The sequence below is a fragment of the Anser cygnoides genome, chromosome 3 (assembly GCF_040182565.1).
Source record: "Anser cygnoides isolate HZ-2024a breed goose chromosome 3, Taihu_goose_T2T_genome, whole genome shotgun sequence".
Taxonomy (NCBI): Eukaryota; Metazoa; Chordata; class Aves; order Anseriformes; family Anatidae; genus Anser; species Anser cygnoides.
The window spans coordinates 61584283-61609912 of NC_089875.1; the positions used below are offsets into that span (position 1 = coordinate 61584283).

The 25630-nt window shown below is 38.8% G+C and overlaps 1 long non-coding RNA gene across 1 annotated transcript in view; it reads left to right on the forward strand.

The window, feature by feature from the left end:
* The first annotated feature begins 2640 nt into the window (after positions 1-2640).
* LOC125184217 (uncharacterized) overlaps positions 2641-25630 on the forward strand; it is a 91405-nt gene continuing 68415 nt past the window's right edge. Inside the window, exon 1 of the long non-coding RNA XR_007167869.2 lies at positions 2641-6895. This is a non-coding gene — a long non-coding RNA (uncharacterized lncRNA). The remainder of the gene's footprint in view (positions 6896-25630) is intronic.

A 25630-nucleotide genomic window follows, 5' to 3' on the forward strand; every position in this document is an offset into this window, starting at 1 on the left:
TCTGGCAGTTCCAACTTCTGCCTTATGTGACTGGATATCAGTATAACACAAGTACAGAACTTGACTGGGTTTGGTGAATCAAAATGGAGTAGACTACTCTTATCACAGAGGTCAGTCTACATTGCTGTTGTTGTTTGTACCATTCTTTTTGCTGTTTATACAGATATCAAAAATGAAAGATGAGTGGCAAGGTGTTAATTGCATTCTGCACTGTAGGTCATAAAGTATAAACAGCAAAAGGATCTTTCCCAAACACCCTACCAGATAATTGGCCACCCACAAATGCAGTCCTGTTTAAGGTCTTCCCTCCTACCCTGTTGCATCAAAGAAATGGGACAGCAGGATGCATAATTATAGTTGCACTAAACACAGCAGCATCTCTGCTGCCAGTGAGAGCCAGAAACACATGGGAAAGCAACTTCTGCTCAGGCAGCAGGCTCAGGTTGCAGTGCATTGTATAAGCTGAAGGAAATGTTTCATTCTAGGGCACAGTGCCCCTCCAACCTCTCTCATGGTATCTACTTCAGAACTTGGTCTTCCTGTGTCATTGCACTCAACACATCATCATTAAAGAGGAGAAACAGACCTATTCATGCAGGTGGAGGAATGTGATTGAAAGTCCATCTGTATATTAATAGCTTACATTAAGTGGTTGACTGAATGACCTGTCTGTCTGAGAAAAGTGGAAATTTCTGTTTCTAGCTATTCCTTATTGGCCAGTCAAGAAAGTCTGAGACACCTTTGTCACTTCATTTCTTACAGTTAGTCACCATAGTTACCAATAATGTGCAGGCTAAATTCCACGGAATTGGTGGTACTTAAATGCATAGTATAGCAAGCAAAGAAATACCTTGGATTCTGAAACATACAGTTTCTGTGTATTTATACACATGAAATAATTCATTAATATTGAAAATAATAGTTAAGGTGTTCGTTTTAGTTTTGACCAAATCTGGAACATTCTATTCTGTTCTGTTCTCTTCCGATCCGTTCCGTTCCGTTCCATTCTGTTCTGTTCTACTGAGTGCCCAGCAGTCCTACTTGTGTCCAACAAACTGTAATGGTAGGTGCAGTACCTTGTCGCCTATTTCCAGCCTTGCACCAAAATGTTATACTGCCTCATACACCAAATACAGCCTGTGAGCACACTGTAGTAAGGCAGGTGCCTTCACTTCCTATCTGCGGATATGTACCAGCTGCACATTGTATACTGATCAACCATCTTGCACACCTGGAAGTATTAAAATATGAGATTAATTTAACATTAAAATAACATCAAGCCTATTCATATGTGTATGTGTGTGTGTATGCATCTGTGTGTCTGTGTATATATATATGGATACATGATGCTGACTGTAACAATCCATTGCAAATTAAAATAGCTTTTTCAGATATTCTTTTCTTGGCAGTCATGAAACTCATTAGGCTCTTTTGACATAATTCCTTTACTTATAATCATTCCCAAGCTGTTTTTAAATGCATCCTGTTTTCTGTCTATCCTGTTGTCCATGTTTTATTATAACTCTTCTTGTTTTTTCCTGGAAGTTGCTAATCAACAACTAAACTACTGAAAGAGCTGAAGGTAATAATGCTTCCCCAACATGGGATTTCATTCATTGGCTTTAAATGATCTTTTCGTTGTAGACAGCTCTACATGTTTGGATTAACTTTGTCTGCTATGGTGTTTCGAAAGAAAAGAAAGAAAGAAAGAAAGAAAGAAAGAAAGAAAGAAAGAAAGAAAGAAAGAAAGAAAGAAAGAAAGAAAGAAAGAAAGAAAGAAAGAAAGAAAGAAAGAAAGGAAGGAAGGAAGGAAGGAAGGAAGGAAGGAAGGAAGGAAGGAAGGAAGGAAGGAAGGAAGGAAGGAAGGAAAGAAAGAAAGAAAGAAAGAAAGAAAGAAAGAAAGAAAGAAAAAGAAAGAAAGAAAGAAAGAAAGAAAGAAAGAAAGAAAGAAAGAAAGAAAGAAAGAAAGAAAGAAAGAAAGAAAGAAAGAAAGAAAGAAAGAAAGAAAGAAAGAAAGAAAGAAAGAAAGAGAGAAAGAAAGAGAAAGAAAGGAAAAAGGAAAAAGGAAAAGGAAAAAAAGGGAAAGGGAAAGGGAAAGGGAAAGGGAAAGGGAAAGGGAAAGGGAAAGGGAAAGGGAAAGGGAAAGGGAAAGGGAAAGGGAAAGGGAAAGGGAAAGGGAAAGGGAAAGGAAAGGGAAAGGGAAAGGGAAGGGGAAGGGGAAGGGGAAGGGGAAAGGGAAGGGCAAGAGGGAAAGGGAAAGGGAAAGGAAGAGGAAGAGGAAGAGGAAGAGGAAGAGGAAGAGGAAAAGGAAAAGGAAAAGGAAAAGGAAAAGGAAAAGGAAAAAAGGGAAAGGGAAAGGGAAAGGGAAAGGGAAAGGGAAAGGGAAAGGGAAAGGGAAAGGGAAAGGGAAAGGGAAGGGGAAGGGGAAAGGGAAGGGCAAGAGGGAAAGGGAAAGGGAAAGGAAGAGGAAGAGGAAGAGGAAGAGGAAGAGGAAGAGGAAAAGGAAAAGGAAAAGGAAAAGGAAAGGGAAAGGGAAAGGGAAAGGGAAAGGGAAAGGGAAAGGGAAAGGGAAAGGGAAAGGAAAAGGAAAAGGAAAAGGAAAAGGGAAAGGGAAAGGGAAAGGGAAAGGGAAAGGGAAAGGGAAAGGGAAAGGGAAAGGAAAAGGAAAAGGAAAAGGAAAAGGAAAAGGAAAAGGAAAAGGAAAAGGAAAAGGAAAAGGAAAAGGAAAAGGAAAAGGAAAAGGAAAAGGAAAAGGAAAAGGAAAAGGAAAAGGAAAAGGAAAAGGAGAGACTCTACAAACAACTGTTTGGTTGTAGATTTCCCAGAACAGAACTTGGGGCACCTGACGTGTACCTCAAATACAGATCTCAAAAATCTTCATCTGCAACCTTGCTGTGAAGCAGAAGTTAGTGGGGAGCATGATGACTCAGAGCTGATGGAGCCCCTGAATTATGCTGTGTATGTCCTGCATGCTGTGTTCGGACACAGTTTCCTAGTTTCCATGAACATTTCCAAATTCCTTGTTACTTGGTGAGTAGTCTGTGCAGACTCGGGTGAAACAGCACAGCCCTGTCTGATGAGCTGCTCAGTTCAATTTACTCTCCTCAATGTCTGTATGACCTTTGGCAAGTTGTCAAGGTGAAAAAAAAAAAAAAATGTAGCCAGAGATGTAGTTCTTCATAAGCAATGAGTCCTGGCCTGAGATTGAATATTGTTAGAGGAACTGTGGTGTGTCTGATGGAGTACTGTAAATCAATGCTGCTGTTTGATAAGGCTGTGTGGGAAAGGGGAAATATTGGTCAGAAAAATCTCACCCAAGTAAAACAAAGTTAAAAATTTGTCAGTAAACCTATTCAAAACAAAACCATGATATTTTATATCAAAGTGAAATGAAAGTTTGCCACTTTGAACCAAATCGACGTGGTTTTTCAGTTTTGATCAATCTGCTCTCCCATTTCCTCGAAAATTATGACTAGTAAATTTTATGTGATTCAAAAAAGATTTTCTGTGTTAAAACTTTTAGATAAAACCAGACTTACTGTTTTTTCACTTAATCATTCCAGATCCCACTATTCCAAAATGTGCAGCATTCCTATCTGTTTTGTAAAATTTACTGTAACACATAATGTTATGCCAAACTGTAAATACTGCCTAAAGACTGCAGGAGGAATTATGGCATGTTGTCAGCCCACCTGTAATCTGTGAGACAGTTGCCATATTTATGTCTGGGAATTCTCAGCTCAAAGTATGTCCAGATGTTTGGAAATCAAGGAAAACTGGAGAAAACAAAAACAAAAACACAAAAACAAACAGACAAAAAAAAAAAAAGAGATTTTATACAAGCCAACTCTTAGAGCAGAAAAAAAAATATGTCTGGGAAAATCAACAGTGACTGTGGGTCTGTAAACTGGTTTATACTGAACAGAATGAGATTTCTCCGACTGCCATTTCACAGAACTCTGTTGTTAACTGTTCTGAAAAGTAGTTTACATACACTAGAACCATCTTTTTCCCAATAATAATATTGCTGATACCGGTTTCTATTTTTCCGTTTACCTACCAGAAAAACCTAGTCTAAACTGTTGGCTAGACAGTCTCTATATTTCATTTAAAATATGGAAGCCTAGTTTTGCTGTCAAGGTGCTCCCTATGTCTTCCCCAAATTTGACAGAATTACATATATGCATAAAGGGCAAGAAGAAAGCCTACTTGTTATAGAAATAAAAGTGAGCTTTTTTTTTTTTCTGAAAAAAAAAAAAACTTAATAATCTATTTTTGTTTTTATTCTTCAGTCTTAAAAAAGAAAAAAAAGAAACCAAAAAAAAAAAAAAATCTAAGCTGATTTAAATTAAATTTTACAAAGCGTATGCTCCTGGGCAGAAATCTTATAAATCCACTTTCAGCCCAAAGCACATTTTTATGGTTGAGCTATAATAAACCACTCAGAACAGAGATTCCACTGGAATTGCTTACAGAATATAGTAGCACGAAAGGTATTATTGCTATAAAGCTTCATAGTAATTTTTGAATTTAGTTGACAGAACCAGCAGGGCCATTTTTATTTAGTTTGACCTCTCATCACTAGAACCTACTAGAATCTCGTGCTACAGAGAATAAAACACAGCCAAAAATTCAAAGCAGAATAATGATTAAAATAATAAAGCAGAGGCCAGGCTGTCCCAATGCCGTAATACATTTGATACATGAGTGCTGCTACACTGAATGTCTTGGCACAGGGAAAAAGAAAAAAAAAAAAAAAAAAGCATTAGTAAAGTAAGTTCTCGTTCTTCAACAGTGAAAAGCCAAGGTGATCTGCAATGGATGTGGCTTTATTACAAATTTAATTTAGCAGATGCTTGTTAGCTTACAGTGACGATCAGTTTGCAAAATAGGGCAATCTGTCTGGAGGTTACACAACCTAAATGCTGAGTGGCGATGCAGAAATATACCAAGAGGATCATAGATGACTAGGAGAGTTAAAAACAAACAAACAAACAAACAAACAAACAAAAACAAAAACAGGAGAGAAGGCTGGGCATTATCAGATGATTACATAAAGTGCATGTTAAAGGACTAATGAGAGCTGTTCACTATTGAAAAGAAATATTTACCTAAAAATTTCCCCATACAGATGCCTCTGTGTCCTTTGGGTGGGTTGTCAGGTTATTTAATGACCTAGTTACTCTTGTATGAAATCCAAGGTATAGTCTCTATTTCATGTAAGCGAAATGTGCTGGCTATTAATACTGGCAATCTTTTTCTTCCTTATCTAATGGAAGCATCTTATTCTGCCTCTGGGGAAGGGGCTAGGGTCATGTAGGAAAAGGTGTCAGAAGGAAAATGTAGACCATGTGGCTGTATTCGATAATCCCCTATGCTTGCTATTGCCCAAATCAGAAACAGCCCAACTGGTACAGCTCCAAGTATTAACAGAAGCAGTTTGAACATAAAAGGCCTGTCTTGTATTTGAAATATGGCACATCACTGCTTTGGTCTCAACACACTGCTGTAGTCAAGGTTAGACAATGTGTACTTCTGTAATCCTTGCCATTTGTAAAGAGAAGCATTGAAGTTGGGTGAAATTCACCCTGAGCAATGTCTTTTGCATAACAAAGGGTATAGATGTTGTGATGGCAATTAGTTTCAGTTAAGGAGCTATGTCTGAGGTTGCTCACAAATATGTTTTGAAATTAAAGAAGAGGGAAGGGGACATTAGACTGTCTTCTAGAGGAAGCTGAGGTGCATAGAGAGGTGTGCTTTTAAGAGAGCAATAGCAGCTTTTAGTAGAAAGATTCTGACTCACTGGTGGGATATGAAATAAGAGAGAGGCAACCGCATTCACTGGAGTCCTTGCCAGTTTGGAAAGGTAAAACTCGTATGATAATTTGATTGTGATGATGGGAAGAAACATTTTCCTAGCTTCATGTCTGAAGATTCTTTCAAATTGTTAAGAATATGAAGATGGCTCAAGAGACTGGCAAATAATTCTCAGGAATGATGTACCAGTGCCATGTCCTTAACCAAGACTCAGGAGGGATCACATGATCACTGTGTTCTCGAGCAAAAGAGCATGAAGTGAGGCAGAAAGGGGCTGTCAATCATGCATGCATATGTGGTAGCCTCCTTGAACAGCTTCTTCCTTTTCTGTTATTTCAAAGTGCTCTGAAATCTCCTGCAGCAGTAACGGTTAAACAACACAACGGTGATGCAGGAGAGCTGCTTGTCTATAGATCTTCCATAACTGCTGATAAGGCAATGAACCTGTGAAATGAATGGGAGTGAAGGAAGAGGATGACCGGTGCCTGCAGGATGAAGTCCTAATCCTTCACTAGCCAGTTCTGTTTTCCTGATCAGTGAGCCAGAGAAAACTGCCAGCTGGATGGGAACTTCAGCCACACATGGACAGCAATTGAAAACCGACCCAGTCAGTAAGATTTCTCTCAGTCCTTGCCATCAGCACCTATGTTTCTTTTGAGGGAATTTCTGGCAATACAAGTAGTAGTAATTCATATGGAAAAATTTCAGGCTGTTACAGTCCTTACATTTAAATATCTCTATTGCTTTACATATTATCCAGCACACAGAAAAAGAGGAGACACAGTACTTTTTTTCTTTTTAATTATTTATTTTTTTTGTATATATTTTTTTTTAGTTTTCCCTGGAAGTATATTTGACTATGTTGGAGGTATTGTTGGCTGCGTTGGGTAAAAGGGAAAATTCAGAGGTTGGTCTGAGTTAATAATACATGAAGCCAGAATGTGAAATCTAAACCACAAGTTATTCAAACTATTCAGACATCCTCAATGTGCAGACTTAACCTCAGAATCACCAACAGACTTCTTGTGTAATTTCTGATACCTCTCATTCTGTTTAAGAATTGCTGTGAAAATGCAATGTAAGTAAAAAATTTCCTTTTGATATTGACTGGTGGAGATAGATTTTTCAAAAAGAGTTCTGGGCTCTCAATGTTTATTTTATATGTATTAAAATTTCTGTAAGGTGTTTTTCCTCTTACCTGCTTCAGTTAGGTACAAAATGAATCAACAAAACTTCTGGGGAAAATCACAATCCTGTGTATCACATACATTTCTCTAACAAGTTTTCATGTTTTGTGAAGAATACGGTGTCTGAGATTAAAGATGTGTACCAGAACAACCAGGTCCTGGTCACAGCCCATAGCTCCTGTTTCCATATCCTTTCAAAGCTGCTTCCTTGCCATCCAAAGCACAGGCAGTAGGCAGCACTACACGTCAGGAGGACAAGTTTCTGAAGAGGCATAAATGTAAGTGGGCAAGTAAAAAGCAATCAGCTGAAGAAGCCTGCCTGCTATTTTCTGGGGCTCTGTATTGTCAGAGCTGATTCAGAGCACACTGCAGGCTGATAGCACTTACTGGGTAAATCCAGGGGGTCTCTGCAAAACCCTAGGAGTGGGTTTCCCAAGTTCTTTGGCACAGCTGCTTTTCTATATGTGTTCTACAAGCCTAAAATGCAAAGCTGCAGGTCCTTTGGTCTTCTGTGTGTTCCTAAGTTTCATCCTCTGACACTAAGGAAAAACTCTGTGATCAATCTGAATGTTTGTAAAGCTTTTTGTCATACTTTCAACAAATACTGAGATCACCTGCTATGCTTAAAGGCAGAGATTCAGTGAATGTGTGTTTGAAAAACAAGCATTTAAGAACCCTGAACTTCCACTGCAGATGTCTAAAGCATGCTTATAGACATTTTTCCTCATTATATGAATATTTGAACACTTTGCAGAAGGATATTCTTGAGAACATGCTGTAGTCTGAGGGCATTTTAATACAATGAAAACTTTTAAAGAATTCGTGGATTGCTCTGGAGGTTTCTTGAATAAAAGAAAAGAATTACAGTCCTGAGGAAAGAAGATATACCTGCTTGTTGCTTTTTTTTTTTTTTTTTTTTTTTTTTTTTATTAAATTCACTATTCATTAAAAAGAGAGAAACTTTTGCTGTCTCTACAGCTGGCTGGAATTTTTTGACGTGTTTTGCACTGTGATTTTTCTGAATTAGAAAAGAAAAAATCACATTTAGAAATAAGAATCATTTGCATGCACCTAACTACAGACAGGCTCCTCTCCTTGTCTCAGGGAAACAAGGAAAGCCTCTCCTTAACTGTTGTTTGATCCTGGCCCTCTTCCAACATCAAAGCACTCATAAAGTCATGATACAGCAAATTAACATCTGGGCTTTCTAATGCCATTAATATGTTTAAGTGAAATTGTGGGGCAAAGAGAGTGTTTAACCTTATTCAGTGGTACAATAGAGAGAACCAAGATCAGCCAAACATAGCAGATGAGTTTAGCTTTTCAGCTTGAAATCTTGATGAATAATGTGCCTTTTCACGGCACTTGAAGGCTCAGTGTCCTCTGCAGCATGCAGTATGGTCTGTCCTCTGCCTGGCTGCAGCCTGATGAGAAACAGTAACAGCAATATTTGAATCTTTGTTATTTAGTAACTGGTTTAACATTGCGGGTTCCCATGTCTTTAAGAAACTCTTAAGAGAGATGAACATGACCCTGTGAACTTGGAACCCTGTCTGGTGCCTGCAGGGCCCCATTGCTGGACATGGGACTACCAGCAGCACAAGGTGAGGCTGCACTTCTTCAAAATAAAAAGGAAGTAGAAGGAGACAGAGAAACAAAGACATCTTACAAATGGACTCTCACAAAAATGCTGTTTCCCTGTCTGTAAGAAATGATCGTGACGTGATACTGGTTTAGAGGGAGGGCCTGGAGGTTTATTTATTAGGCAGGTTTTGGCATAGAAGTCCTGGCCCAGGTACAAGAATAACCCACACCTGACTTGAAAGAAATGCCAGCCTTGGGCAGGCACTGTGTCTAATAACCACTGCCTGTCAGAGCTACTTCCTCAAGCCCCAGGCATATGTTCTCAAGTTCTCAAGTTGACTCCAGGGACAGGGCTTTTTTTTTTTTTTTTTTTTTTTTTTGTCTTTGGCCCCATAAAAATACAGATATATAAAGTCATATTTCCTCTTGTCATGTGTGTCAAGTACAGGACAGCCTGGACAGGTCTCCTCATCAAACCTCACATTGCAGCTGGAGCAAGAACGTGACCCATGGCTGCTTAAGTGTGGAGGACACCTGTCCCCTGGTTCCAATAGCCCTCCTTGTAGTTGCTGGATGTATGCAGTACTTGAGTGCTGTTGTTCAAGGTAGAGTGTTTTCCTTTTGCTGATGGTATTGGAGATGAGGACATCAGCCCAAACCAGGCTTTCCTGCGGATGAGGCTAAGATAAATTGCTTGACTTTCCTTTGAATTTCCAGGTTGCAATATAAAAATAATAATAATTAAAACAAAACAAAACAAAACAAAAACCAAAAAAACATTTTGGTGGCAAATTGCTCCAGGCTGGACTTGGTATGGGACAGTGGTAGCTGACAGGCTGCAAGCTTACTCTCCCATAGAGCATGTCTTCCCAGCACCGGTGTGCAAGGAGCTTCAAGGTAATCTCTCTCTCTCTCTTTTTTTTTTTTTTTTTCCTTTTCGTTTTTTTTTTCCTGCTGCTCAAAGAACCAGAAGCCTGCCGGCTCCAAACATGTTTCTGAAACAAATTACCTGGCTTTTTTTTCTTTTATGGAACAAAACCTCATCAGAATTTCCATCTTGCAGGGAATATTGTTATTTTCATTTTTCATTATAACTTGAAGCACCTGAAAGGGAATATTGAAATTCCCTAGGAGGGAGAAATTTGAGTTTGGCCAACTTTGTTCACCTTTTATTATCCAGCTTCTGCAGCAGATGAGGCAGAAAAACTGCAAAGAATAACCTTTGTCATTGCATATTTCATTCATACCAGAACATTCTGTGCAATAACTGAAGGAAAAGATTTGTAACTGAAGAGTAAGTGAGAAAGTAGCTAATGACTTTATCATAAACATACGCAAAATAAATGTACATTAAACTGACAAGGTTCTCCTTAAATATGGTGGTCCTTTATCCTTTATCCACCAGTCTTTGCAACCTTAACCTTCTTCTTCAGGCATGCATTGTGCTTTTGAAGCAGTACTTTGAAAGTACCCCGTATAATACAATGGGATTTAAAGCCATTCCATGAAGATGAGAAAATTAAAGCAAAAAGTAGGGACATAACAGAGGCACTCTAAATTAAGGTATGCATTTGTGGTAAGTACTACTCAAGGGTCTGTACTCAAAACTCATGATTGTGATTACAGGTGGAAAAATGATTGGAAAAACCAGTGGTGCCTAATATAGCAGCACCTAAAATTCCAAAGGGAAAAAAATAAATTCTTCTGTTATGAAGTTTCCAGATGGCAACATGATTGCTGGTGTTGGGACTAGAGGAGCGGTATAGTCTCCAGTACTTGAAGAGCTCAGCACATTACTTTGCTGAGCTCAAATTCACTATATAGGGTGGGGAGGTTTTATTGACCAGTTCTGAAAAAGGGGCATCTTCATTCTTTTGAAAAGAGAACTGAATATATAATATTCTTTATAGTTCTTTATATCCAATATATCCTGATCTATCAAAAATATTCTTTTAAGAGAGGATGTGAGGCTTCTGAGATTATAATAGATAAATTGGTTTCAGCTGCCTGGTATAAGCTTACTGCTGCTTTTTTGTTCATCTAAGCCTGGCTTTTGTGTTCAGTGGAAAGTGGGTGTGTTAATTATTTACTCTACTATAAATCTTTAATTACTGTGATATGGTGTCTGTAGTCCCTTTATCATCCAGAGCAGTGGAATAGCTCCTGCTACGATAGACACAAAACGGGATGGGACTGAAATGAAAGCTGTTCATCACTGGCTTGTAGGGGAGGCAGTGGTATATCTCGGTTTAGCAGGCCTCTGATGTCTTCAGTGATATGCACATCACTTTGTTAGCAAGCACTGTGTGTGGCCAAGCTATTTTCAGTGCACTAAAATAATACAGCCTGGATACAGATAGCACTGGGTATGATTTACTGTTTGTCCTCTGGTAAATGCGAAGACACATCTCACGTCCCATGAAGGCCCTAGCACTAAGTAGCATCATCATTCAAGCAGTGTCTCCAGCTTCCATGGGATGATCAGTATGCTTAGAGTCAGGCCCATAAGTAACTGCCTTGTTGGATCAGGGCTTGTCTTGCCTTTGTGTTAGGGGAATTTCAGCCTTATTTTGTATTGTATTCAGATATCACCACATTTATTAAAATAAATGGAGAGTAAGATGGAAATAATAAATGAGAAAAGATAGCAAGCTTTTTGTCATGGTTTTTATCTTTGCAGCTATAATTGTGCAGCCTGGCTGGGGACCTACATAATTCATGTAGCCTATAACTAAAGATAATCAGGAAAGCAAATGGTAACAAGAGGGAACATGATAAATTTCCACCCTCGTTTATACAATATTTTTGCCCTTATTAGTGTGGAACTGGCAGTGTCACATCCCAGGTGCTTCTCTCCAGTCCCGCATTCCTCTTTTTCTCATCATTTCACAATATTCCTTCCCTTGTGCTACCAGCATTTTGCTATTTATTAAGGGTAACTACCCTTTCTGCAGAGGATGATCTCTGCTCAGAGAAGCTTTATCTTCTTCTTTTTCTGAACCAGAAGGCTGGGTAGAGACTCCTTCTTGGGCATAAGCATTTCTCCCATTCAGAATCACATTAACACAGTCTTTGGTCCTGGATGCACTGATACACTACTTTTACTGAGATCATTTTTCTCTTCTCTGTGACAGACTGGTGATGGCCAGTGAGACAAGTTTTGCCTAGAAATACTCAAGGATACATTTTCCTTTCCTTCGGAAAGAATTGGTAATATTTTCTAACTTCGCCTGTGAAACTGTGACTGTGTTGGTGCAACTTATCCACAGACTCTGAGAATATATGAAGCTGTGTGAAACTAGCAGCTGTTCTCTGTGGGGAGAAACACATTTTGTTTCAAAATGATAGCAAAATGCTGGAGCAGAGTGGCCAGGGAACTGCTGGAAATGCCAGCAGGTCCCTGAAAGTCACCTAGGCAAATGTTCTGGGGAAGGAACTATGTACTTGGGAAGTAGGAAGGGATGGTGATGTTGTCAGCTTTCTTCCAATCTGTTTTTCCATGATTTGACTCCACATTTCTCCTGTCTCTGCTCTGGGATCTGGAGTTCAGATGAATTCCCAGATTTGGATGAGAAAGACAAAGCTGTTGTTAATCAGTGGTTAAACCTGAAGTGGTATCTTACATGCAAATTTTGTTGACTTTGAAGCATCCATCAGACTGAGTCTATCACTCTCAGGTATATTATGTTGTGACACTGTTGGTTTGTCTTTGTTTCAGTATAAAATAGTGTAAAAACAACATTTTAATGGTTTACATGTGAAACCATTAACTGAGATAACATTTGTGAGAGCCAGCAGACACTGACATCTAACTTCACCAAAGTGTATGAACTTTGATGAACCTGAGATGAGTTTTTATTTAACCACTTAATTGTAAAATACTTACTTATGATGTCGCTTAACACTGAAGTGTGTAAGCAGACCAGATTTTGAACAGTAATGCTGCTCTCGGTTATATACATTTAGCATGGCTTTCTTCTAATTTAGAATCTCTACTAGTGTAACTCAGGGTGGTTAACTGAGAATTTTGTTTTAAAGTTTCAGTTTGCCTCAACATTTTAAACTAAAACAATTAAAAATAATTTAAAAATGTATTTGGTGTAAAAAAATAGTCTCATAAATCAGCTCTATTTCACTATTGTTTTTGAATTAATATTCTAGAACCTTTATTCTTAGAGATTACAGTTTGCTTCTTGATCATCCCTTAATTTTCCATGGGAGAGTAGATTAAATTTGAATTTCAATTTTTACTGAAGCTTTTTGACAGAAATAGAAATGAAGATTCAAAAACAGACATCAAAGGGTGTATGGTCACCAATATTATAGTGCAAGATCCAGTTGCTTTTGCTGGGAGATTTAACAGAACATTTCCTGGCTGCTTTGGGGCAGAGTGAGTACAGTGGGAGCACTGGTCATACCTGTCCATCTGAATGAGCTCAGCTGAAAGCCAGATTTGTTGCTTGCAGTATCTATATTTTTGTGCTCATTCAGGGCACAGAAAGGACCCCTGTGTGTACATTGTACATTTTTGTGTGTACATTGAAAACACTTGTTCCTTCAGTACCTAGTGAATGTTATAAAATACCACATCAGCCTATGAAACATGATGCAACATTGCATAAGGCTATTAGTTTTGCCCCTTGGCATGATGGAGAATAAAAACTGGATTTAAATTGCTCTCTTCATATTTGAAATATCCCAAAGCACTTTTTAAAGTAAAATTCTGAGTTATATGAAGGAAAACAAAGTAGGTATTAGGTAACCAGCAATATCCTGAACATGGCAGCAGAGAGAAAAGTTTCTGCTTTCTTTGCAAAAGGAGAATTTGTAGGCCAAGACAGATGCACCATATTCAGAAGCTCCACATGTAGATGACAATAAGAATTTTTTGAAGTTCTTCATGCCGTTTTGCACTATTAAAATGCGAATGGGTATTGTGGTCAGATCTGAGTATTTTTATACATGCTCAAAACCCAGCAATTATCTGGAAGCTGCTGCAATATTAATACATTGTGTATGTACTACTTCCATAATTTAATATTATATATTATATCGGAGAGCTATGAGTCATTTCTAACTGGAGTTTATTTATAACATCTTAGTCACAGGCCATCGTGCAATTATGCCAAGGAAAAGAGATCAATATGAAGGTTAAGAATTAACAAGATTGATAAAGTCAAATTGAAATTTCTGAAATACTGTTCCCTTCACCTCTGTCCCATGAAATGTTTCAGTGTACAATTTCTACCGGAAGAACTGAGTTCCAGGAGCTATAGAATTTATCAAAAGTTTCTTCCTTTGGTTCTTCTTTATGGTTTCTCTGGTGTCTGATGGATGAATGCCAACGTCTTTTCCTCTGCAATCTCAATAATTTGGATCTGTTTCTTCTTTTTGTCACTAATTTTCAAAAATCTTGTACACTGTTACTTATTTTAGAAAGGTCTTCTCTGACAGCTCTGGCTGAAGCTGTCCAAAGGTTTTGTGAGAACCTTGACAGCCAGTCAAGTGGTGTGGTGGCCTTTGTCTTGGTTCTTTGAAAATCCAGTCCTAAGAAGTTATAGCACAAAAATATTAAAGCAGTTACTAAGGAGGCTGAAGAAGTATTTTAGAAAATGCTTGTTGCCCCTCCTTGAATCTTTCTCATTATTAAAAAAAGCAGGGCACAGAGAGTGAGAGAGAGAAAGAGAGAAGTGATAAGTAACTTTGGCCTCATATAGACCTCAACACGTGTTTCTCAGTGACAATGAGGATTGCACACATTACTACAGGAAATCTCTAGGGGCAAACCTAATTATGTGTCTCAGTACCCATGTGCCTCCCTTTCAGACATTCCTATTTGAAAATGCAGCTGTAAATGTTTTCTGTAACATAGAAACAATTTAAAGCACAACTTACAAATAAATGAGCCAGTGAGTTAGCGAATGTCTTCCAAAGTCTTTGTGGTGTAGTAATATCTGTGATACAACACTGAAGATCTAATCAGCATTCTCAATGGCAAAAATTAAAACATTGTCCATGCTATCTGATCACAGCTAGGGGGAAAAAAGTCTGATCCCTACCAAATGCCAGCACACTGTTTTCTGAATGTATACAAATTCACAGTGGGAACAAGTTCTTACTTTAACTCATTGAATTAAATAATGCATATTTAATCAAGAGTAGCTTCTAGTTTTTGGCTTCAGTTTATCCTAAAGTACTACAACAAACAATTCAAAGCCTATACTCTTCCATAAATTGCATTTGTGGTGATTTGGTCAAGATCTAGCCTTGATTCTTTTGCTGCTGGAAGCAAAAAGCTTTGTCTTGGAAGTTGACACACACAGATTGACAGAAGTGCCCTAGTATTCACTGTAGCACTAGCTAACAAAAAGAGCAGTACTAAGTGCAGTTATCAGACACAATTCAGGTAGCTGAGTGTCCAGTTTTCTTCAATAAAAGTGATGTACTGATAAAAGTTATTTAATTTTTGCATACGTCTATCCTAACTAATTTTGTACCTATGATGAGTAAGTACAGTTTGATTTGCTGCCAGGTCTTCTGGGTGAGCGTTATAAGCCTGGAGTCAAGGTTGTTTTAGTGCCATCTATTAGTGCTATAGATATCACAGCGACACTCTCTATCCTTTGGAGTTTATATTCAGACGAATCAGAAGCATAAATAGGAATGGAGGACTGGGAAAAACAGGATAATGGCTATAATAAAAGCAATCTTATAGAGTTCTTTATTTCACGAGCATATATAATTCATACACCTTTGTTCCTGGTCCTGCAATAATGGTTTTGGTGGTTCTTTTTTTTTTTTTTTTTGTACTAATGAAACTCCACTGGTGAGACTAAGCAAAGGGAGTTTTAAGATGGACAAGAATGAGATGAAGGAAGTCCAGCATATTTCAGGAAGGCCTAGAATTTTGGATTCAGACTATTCTAGAAACACAGAGCACATTTTAAATGTTTCCTGTTTGTGAGGTGACTGATTCCTTTGTATGTAGAAGACATTTTAGTTGAAAACTGTTGGATTGTTTTCCAGAGGGCTTGGGCATGTGCCCATGAAAAGGGGACAGAACAGGAAATATTTTAGTAAGCTTCTTTGCTCTGTCCAATTTGCAATTAAAAGATTTCCGAAGAGAAAAGGGAGTGGAATAATTTTATATGAAGGAGACATTGGAGAGAGATGTCAGAACACTAATAAACAAAAGTCATTACAATTGACAGAACAGGTCAGCTAAGAATTTTAGCGTGATCTTCTGGACTTCTGTGTCACAAAATGAGCAATTCTTTGCTGAAACAGTCAACAAGATTTATTCACTGGGGCTGGTTACTTGTGATGCTGATTTTTAGAGTGCTGTTGTGTGTCCATGACTCACTGTTTTGAAACAAAAGGCTCATTTCTTAAGAGGACCACAATGCAAATTGGTCTGGCAGAAAGGTAATGTGCAAAGTTTACATTTAATAGATCAGTGCAACACCTAATGAATGACATGAGCTTATAGCTTGTATCACATGAAGTCCTGAACCACAAGAATAAGGAACTATACAAACGAGACACAAAGAACAGACTGATGCAGTGATGAGCTACAAAAGGCCTTCCAGTTCTTCCTACCTGAACTGATATTTCAAAGTGTAGGAGGGAAAAAGTCAGTGAATATTATTAAAATGTTTACACTTTACACAAGTGGGCTTATAACCGGAGATGTACCAAGCATATTTGCAAATCTGGATACAAATTCCAAAGCAGATTGTTTTTATCAGTCACCATCTCAGTTCCCAACAAAGAAAATAAATAAATTGGCAATTAAAAAAAAAAAAAAAAAGCTAAATGAATTCCACCCTCCCTTTTGGCTCTGGTGCCAATATACAATATTATGCTTTATATTCAAACTGAGCTTGTGAAGATAGTATGCTAATGTCCCCCTTAGTATAGAGAAATTTATGAAGCAACCACTCAATAGTTGGAAAATGCTTAGGAAGCCTGAAAGAGAAGGTAACTGCTTAAAGCACTGCCTTAACTTAACCTGGAAGGACATCATGAACTCTATACCTCTTTCAGTATTTCTGGCAGGTTCATTAACAAATTCATTCTGATTAGACTCATAAAACAGGTTAAACTCTGCATGTGCTACATTATTGATATTGCACAACCTTTTGCAAGCTTCCCTGCTAAGCTTTAGGGGAAAGAAGCCAGTTAATTAATATTGAACTGTCACAGATTCCTACAATTATGATCCACGTTATTGCAAAGGGATTTATAATGAGAAAGCACTCTCTTAATATGCTATTGGCTTAATCTTATATTCCCAAGAAATACATTTTCCTGCATTGGTAGATTTGGGATTAATTTATACATTGAAAGCACACTCTTTTCCATAAGTTAATTCTCATCTTGTGGCCAGCAATCTTCTGATAAGAGCTACTGTTAAGAATATCAATGAGAAATTTATTTGATGTGTGGCTTTTCCCACATCAAAAGAGCTGAGAAGCCTATGAAAAAAACATACTTAGAAAAAAAAATGCATTTAGCAAAACAGAGCACACTCGAAAACACAGAACACTAACTGCAGAGCATGAAAAACAGTGGTAAAGATAAACAAAGAGCTGCTTATGAGCTGTCATTACTGCTGTAGTGTGGGAGAGTGGTACAGTTGAATTTTACCTTCTACTGTACTCACTTTTTTTAAGTGACTTTGTATTTTGGTGAGCAATTCCCCAAACTATACTAATTATTCTGACCTGGCTTGGCTAAGGGGTGTATATTTAAAATGTTTGAGAAAATAAACTCCAACTTTCTTGTCAGCTACTGTGTGGATGCACATGGGTGCAGAGGCTGTCTTGCTACAATTCCTCTGATAGTATCAGAGGGACACGATACTCTTCAATTCCTCTTGTTTGCTATTGGGCACTCAATTAATCTCACCTGCAACTATACTTCTGTCATGAAATGACCCATATATACTTACTAAGTACAGCACCTTACTGTCAGCAACTTTTGATTAGATGACTGCTATATAGCTACACACAGTCAATAACTTTTTGGATCATATTTTCTGGGGGTTTGAATTATTAAGGTAAATGCTACTTGAGTAGATCTCAATTGTGTTGAGGTCCCTTCATTTTCCCTACAGTCCTAGTAAGACATCTCTGGTAAGATGTAGTTGATTTAATTTCTTGACTAGGACTTCAAAAAATAAACCCACTGGCTAAATGGAGTTAAGGGAAGGGCGAACTGAGCTCTGTCCGCTGCTTTAATAAACTGCTATTGCTTTTTCAGCAGGAAGAAAGGAGCTTCTGACTTCACTGCACTCTGCTATGGGCAGCAGCCTATGAGTCACTGCCTTGAAGAGATAGTGACTTATTTTAATTACCCTCAATGAACCCTGCATTTTCAGGAATGAGTCATAGCTTAATGTAATTTCATAATAATTATATAAGAAGTATTTTAAAGTGATGCCTTGTAGCTTTGCCTATTTTCTTCATTCTCCAGTGTGACTGGAGAACATGATTCATTTTAAATGAGCTAGTATATATTATTTACTAGTAATAATTACTTTGTTATTTATAGATAGAGAGTGTGCATGGCTCTGTACAGATCCCCAGTGTGATAAGGTTCCTGGGCCCAGGGGCATGCACCACATGGATGCAGACATCAGAGTGATTAAAAATATGGTGGGTGAGATTGGTGTTATGATAAGCAGATAGAGCAGCTCTCTGATGAGTGTTTCGCTTACCTTTTAAGAAATAAAGTAGGGTCGGGTCAAGTGCTCACAATCATGTGTAGGGGCGCTCATGGCCATGGAACAGCAAGAAGCAGAAGGGCAAGCAGTGCAGTTTGAAGGGGAGTATGTGAAAACAGAGGGTAAAGATCTCAAGCCTCTTTCTCTTCCCTTCTTTTTCCACCAACAAATACCATTTTGTCATAATGGTACTGTTTTGTGGAGGCTTATCAGGTTAGGCAAAAAATATTTTCTGGAAAGGTTTCCAAGAGTTTGCTCAATGGAGGGTGTGCATGTTTTCTGCTTGGTACTGGTAAGGACATATTTTATTAAAGAACTGATTAGACAGTACTCTGGTAACAATGTGGTGCTCTTAGAAGGCAATATAACGATGTATGAGGCATACATTTTACATGCTCACAAGGATATTTGCCTCTGTCTTTTGAAGGAAAGTAGGGAAACCACACAGTGCAGACTGTCATATGTGTTTGTGTTTGAGCACTTAATCCCTGTAAGGGAGCCTGTTGCTAGGTAGAAAGGATTGAAAGGCTGGATTCATTTTTTTTTTTTTTTTTTTCCCTTTTTGAACAGTGGTGAGCTAGTCTAGGCGTGTTTGGGTGCTGCTGGGGAGGAGCTCATTTGTGAAAAAGCAATTTTCTCTGTTTTTTATCCAGCTGCCCATTGCCTTGGGCTACCTTCCTTGGGTGGTGTCTATCTATTTACCATAACAAGGCTTGGGCTCCTTGCTCAGCTGGTGTTTGCTTGCCCAACACTCTCAGCATAGGTACAGGTTTTAGAGAAAGTGTGGTTAAGAAGGCTGGTGTGGATGGATAATTACAATGTAGCACTCTTCAGGGTAACCTAATTACTTATATGTGTAACTATAACTTGTGAATGTGCTTTCCACTGTTAAAATCAAGCAAAACATACATTGTCCCGGGGGGGTTGGAAGCCCTGTTATCATAATGCTCCATGTAGGGGAAGGAGAATTGAGACAAGAGGTGAGGTAAAGGATCATACAAACTCACATGGAAATCATGTCTCTGCATAAAGAAGGGAATCCGTATGTCTTGAGTCACAGGCAAAGCATCTTAACCACAAGACCATTCTCACTCCTGTAGAAACAAGCAACTTGTTTTTGTTTCTTTCTTGTTGGTAGTTATAACAGACAGTTCATGCATGAATGTTAGTGGTGGAGGGTTTGCCTTAAAAAACATGTTTGGAAAAGAAACTCAGAAGATGAATGAGTCAATAGGTTCATGGAAAATGAGCCTCCCAAGGGGTAACAGAGGGGCAGGTGCTGATCTCTTCTCTCTGTTGACAGCGATAGGACCTGAGGTAATGTTTTGAAGCTGTGACAGCGACAGTTCAGGCTGGGTGCTAGGAAAAGGTTCTTCACTGAGCAGTGGTCGGGCACTGGGACAGGCTCCCCAGGACAGTGGTCACGGCACCAAGCCTGCTGGAGTTCAAGAAGCATTTGGACAGTGCTCTCAGGCACATGGTCTGATTTTTTGGGTGGTCCTTTGGGGACCCAGAAGTTGGACTCGATGATCCTTGTGGGTGCTTTCCAACTCAGGATTTTCTATGATTCTATAAAAAGAAAAGATATTTCATTTCTACACAGCCTATTATTGCCTGATGTGTCAGTTTTCTTTCTGAAAGGATAAACTGTAGCTGGGAGCATTAAGCTGTGAATCAAAATGCATACAAGTATTGTAAGATACGGGAGCAAACAGACTACATTTTAAATCATTCTGCCCATCTGCCTATCATTACTATGAAGAACGCCATCTTTCTTGGATTTAATCAGCAATATATCAGAATCACTCCTTACTAGGACTGCAGTGCAATAGACACAGTAGCAGAAAGCACTGACAGGTCTCTGAAGTGGTTGATCCAACTGTCAGCAGTTACTGTTGGTTATGGCTCCTTTTTTATTTATTTATTTTTGCTCTGACTCCGTGAAGAATATGCTGCTGAACAGTAGCTCTTCCTATGCTAAGATCATTAAACACATTAATATTTGCAGTATATTATCTCTGGTGGATGGAATTCTTTTTAGCATTTACTGTATGGGATGCGATGTCATAATATTCCCAAGAGACCTGACAGGAGATAAACAGCCACTTGGAGAACAGAGCAGAAAATCATCCCAATTATTGTAAATTTAACTCATATCTGGCCTAATTTGGTCACAGATTACTTATATACAAATACTTTTTTCTCTCCTAGTAGGTGACTACCAAGGATATAGAGTAGGGGCAGAGACCAGATTATCAGTTAATTGGCATAGACTGTATTTCTTGTAATCCCATCTAATATTCAGGGAAGATCAGTATTACAGCATGCTGCTTATTACTGAAGTATTTTCTTGGTACTTTACATGCTGGCCCTGAAAATTATGGTTTCTGTCAAAGCAAGTGAGAGCTGCTTCCACAGATGTTCGCTGTACCTCCCTGTGTCCTGGCTAAATGTGATACATACTGGTTTTTGAGAGTTAACAGCAAATTTTGCAAGAATGCTTGCAGTAAAATGCTTAGCACATCAAATTAAACTTCAGAGACTTAGCCCCTGGTGTTGAACTATTTGATCCAGTAAGGGGGGCTGTGGCCACTGGCGCCTATGGCCGGATGACAGCTCCTTATACAACAGCAAAACAAAGTTTAGTCCTGAGGAGCCTGGTGCTTTGTTCTACAAAGGCTAGGGAGACAGAGGTGGCTGCTGCTTCCGTTGAATAGTCCCACTGTTAGATAAACAATGCTTGGACACAAAATGCACATACCTTTTGAAGCCTCAGTGTCCAGCTAGAGTCTACTACTTTCACTGTAGGAAGCATGTGACATGTTTGTAAAAGAGGCACACAACAGGCAGAAGTTAACAGGGCAGAAAAATTGGTCTGATGTTTTTGACACTTTTCTGACTTTGTTTTTAGGCCTGTCTACCAGACCCTTGGTACAAAATCAGTACATGTGAGGGCAGCTAACCCAAGATGTTAAGACTAGGTGCAGCTGTTTCTAAAAGAATTTCCTTTTCTTTTTCTGCATTATATACCAGAAAAAAATCTGGAAAGGTGGAGATGAGCTAAAGGAGGTCATGAAAGGAAGAAATGTGGTCCCTTTCTCTGAGGATATTCCTGATTTATTGCTAATACTCTGTTGCAGTGATCCAGAACTGCTGCACCTGCCAGAAACAGAGGGTACGAATGTTTTCAGAATAGTTATGTACAGTCAATTCCAAGTGCAGTGAATAAAGTGCTTGAAAACTGAAGCCTGAATATGTTTGTCCATTTCTTTGCCTTGGCTGAAGATGAAAGGTTGGCTGTAATACTTATGAATAAATTATGAATTAATATTTTTGTTAGCACATGTCATTTTGCCCATGACCAAACACTTTGCAAAACAATATTGGCACTCACTAAATTAGAGAGAAGAGAGAGACTAAGAGATCTAGAATATGAGAAGGCAACTTTATATCTCCTAATCTAAAGAGACCCAAAAGGAAAGCTTTGCTTTTAATCAGAGCCAGGGTTTGTAACAAGATCACCCACATGTTTCAAGTATCAGACAAAATTTTTTTTTGAAACAAATGCAGTCTATGAAAGTGACTGAAGAAGATTGCTTTCCATCTATGGTTGTGCAGAACCTGAGGATTGGTCTGGGTTAATGCACTGTTTCAGTTGCATGGATATGTGAACCACGCAAGCGCTTTAAAAAGCTGAGGTTTCGCTGTCTCTGAGAGCATCAGACATGTGGTGCAGATGTAGTCATAGCAAAAGGCAGTGAAATGGGAAGAAGCAGTGTCTTTGAGAAGTACATCCTCCAGGGCGACTAACTCCCCTGGCTTTGCTGCAGCTGTGCTGCAGCTTCTCCTGCAGCCTTGGACTTCTCTGTCACAGCCAGGGTTCACATACCTGCCAGAGACCCAAACCAGACACTGCAGGCCCAGCTGCAGGAGAGAAAGTGGTGCTGTGCAAGAAGTGCTGGGGATGCAGAGCTAGCATGTCAAGGCTGGGCATAAAAAAGAGGGTGTTCTTTTCAGTCAGTGCGATCTGACAGTCTGGACTCTAGGGTTTCTTCTTTAACACTTAGTTTTAGACATCTTTGGAGTCTGCCTCACCATTCTGTCCTGGGTGCAGTTTTTGCACTTGTGCTACTTTTTCCAGGTTAGTAGTGACACATCCTCCCTTGCTGTTTGTCCAGGTGGAACGTTTACATTGACCTCATGCAAGTTATAGAATGGCTGAAGTACTTTCAGTTTCCCTAATAAACTATTTCTGACACAGAGGTTGTTCCTGAGGTTATTATAAACAGGGCTGGGCTGTACAAGTGCCTGGACAGTTACAGTATCATTTTATGAGAGCTCCGAGTACTTTAGATGAACTTGTTCCTTGTCTGATGCTTACACCAAAAGCAGTCATGTAGAAGGAAAAACAAAAGACATGACACTTCAAAACAAGAAAATTACATCACCGTGAGTATCTAGCATCCAAAGAGAACATAGCACTGTAATATCATGAATCATTCCAGTAAAATCAAACCTCTCCCTGAACCCATGGGGTCACTCCTTGACACAGAAATCTATGTAAACAGAAGCAGGAGAGAAGCCTCCTGGTCATGTCTGTCAATCAAAAGATGTTTTTTTTGTTTGAAGACTGTGAATTAAATCTCCCCAGACATTTTCAGCCGCTGACATTTTATAACTTACATATTCATTAAAAAAAAAAAAAAGTTTTGAGTAATCTTTTGAGGATTTTAGATCTTTTTTGTCCTTTCTTTTGCTCCGCTATCTCCTTCAACTTAGCTTGGGAGGTGAACTGTGTGTTAGATGTTAGATTTGCATCATGTCTGAGGCTGAGGACAATGAAACTGCTTGGGTGTAAAATCTGCTGAGGTAAGGATCAAGCTGCTCAGTTTCTTATATTTTACTGTGAAAAGCCTGATTAGAAGTCTGTGACCAGTTTCAGTCAAATTTATAGATGGATCACTTGGCTTAGTTACTGCCTGCTATTTTACAAAAATGAAGCAGTCTATTGGCTTGGTCATGTTATGGTAGTGTTTTTTTTTTGTTGTTGTTGTTGTTGTTGTTCGCTAATATGGTACATAGAACATATATGCCAATAGAAAATCACTCAGGCCTTATGTCACTTTGTCACTTCAGACAATACCCAGGATGTGAACACAAAGTTCTTGGAGGCAAAAGGAAAGTGCTTCATCCTGCCTCTTCAGCCAGCCCTCCATGAACTGACAGGAAACCAAAGTACACAGCACCCTCAGACAAAGGGACCTTTATGTTAGAAAGGGACAAAGAAATTTAAAAGGATATCCAAATCATATGCCTTTGCTGAAGAAAGTGCTAGATTTTCAATGTGGATGTTCAATAAGGCCCGAAAATGAACTTCAAAAATCCAAGTTGATCCCTGCTACCCTACCACTTTTCTAGTGATGTTTCCAAATTGAAAAAGGGTTGTCCAGTTGCTCTGTGTTGCACAGCAACATGGGAAAGCATTGGCTGATTTCAAGTCTTTCAGAACTGGCCCCACAAGCAGTTAATTCTGAGAACTCTCACCCCTGACATTTCAAAACAGCTATAAAAATTGTACCTCAGATATCATTAATCCTAAAATCCATGGAATGATTGGAATACCCCAGCACAGGAGTAAAGCTTGGGGGATTATCTCCTTCATGTGAGAGGCAAGTTCTAACAGCTACACAATAAATCCCTTCTGTTCCTTGGGCTGCTTGTGTTAATTTGTGCGCCAATGGCAAGGGAAAAGACATACTGTATAGCTGTTGCAGGAAAATTTAATGTAGTAGTTGGAGAAACACTTTTCTGATGGTGTTTCCTCTGGGTAAACAGACTAGTCTGGTTGTAGCTACAATACCCCTGCTAGTAAACAGCCTGGAAAAGAAAGAGTAAGTTTTAATGTCAAAAGAGTAAGCTTTAATGTTAAAGTATTATTGTTGCAGGATTTTAAATTCTCATTAAAAGCGCAAAATTAATGGCTTGTAAGAAGGTCCTTGTTTTGTCATAGCCACTTAAATTGTGTGTGCCTTTTTGCAGTTGCTTGTACAACTTGCCACATGGTCTTACCAGACAGTGCTTGTGCTTGTTCTGGGGCATTATGTCTCTTTATACATAAGGTGCAAAGAGCAGGTCTGAATCCCCGGTTCAAGAGTCAGGTTTGCAGTGCAGCATGAAGCCTCAGTATTTTGTCTGTGTGGGATCTGAGAAAAATAATTACTGTATCCTATCCTGCCTTTTCTTTGTCTTGGGTGCTCCTGTACCCTCACTGTTACTGGTCCTCCCAGCCCAAAATCACCACTTCCACTGTCGGTTTTCTCTGCAGCCCCTGCTGGCTCTCAACCCAGATGAGATCTTTGACCTTCTCTTTCACCTTGTTACCTTTCTGGATGGAAACTGAAAATAGTTTTATAACTACCAGTTTTATATGCAGGGCTCATTTAGAAGTGACTGGAACACATCCAACTTTTGTCTTACTGGATGTTCACCAGATAACACCCTCATTGTGGCTGTGTCTGGACTATTTTTGTCTCAGAAGCCCAAAGATGAATGGCTTTGTATGTTATTATAGCTTTACTGGGCCATTAAGCATCACTCCCAGTAAAAATATCAAAATTCTGCCTTGCAACCTTCAGCCCATAATTATATTTGCATTTCATTTAGCCCAAAGAGAGTAGGGATAGATTCCTGCACTGCTGTAGGGTTCTTTTCTTGAGAAAACTTGAAGAAAACATCTCCCACATACACGTTGTCTACACCATGGCATATTTGTCTATATTCCTTTTTTTTTTTTTCACCAGTGCTGAGACTAATTTAATTTTGTAAGTATTCTCATGGTGTTATCAAATTAATGCTGCCTGTCAGCTGATAAGTTGTACCTTTTATTGAACATACTGCTAATTAGTAAAAGTAATGCTTAAGCAGCATTTCAAAGTAGGTATGACACTAGACATCTATGAACAAGTGTGGGGCTTTCTACATGAAAAATAGTTTACAAGAGGAAGGATATTACTTATATTTTTGTTAAGTAAAGTCATTATCCCAGGGACCTCTGAACTTGAAGACAGACATGACCGATCAAAAGTCATTTCTATGAGAAGAATTTGGATCAGATATACAGTGCATCAAAACCCCTTGGTTAGTGCCAGCATGCTGCAATAAATCACATACAGCCATGAAAAATATCTCTCTGCATTATAAAATCTGTCTCAGGGCAAGGACATTGTTTTGGTTTTGTATAAGAAACCTTTATCACTGGATTATTTCTTTACTTAATGAGTTCCAAATGGAAGCATGAGGCCTGGCTCCAGAGTCT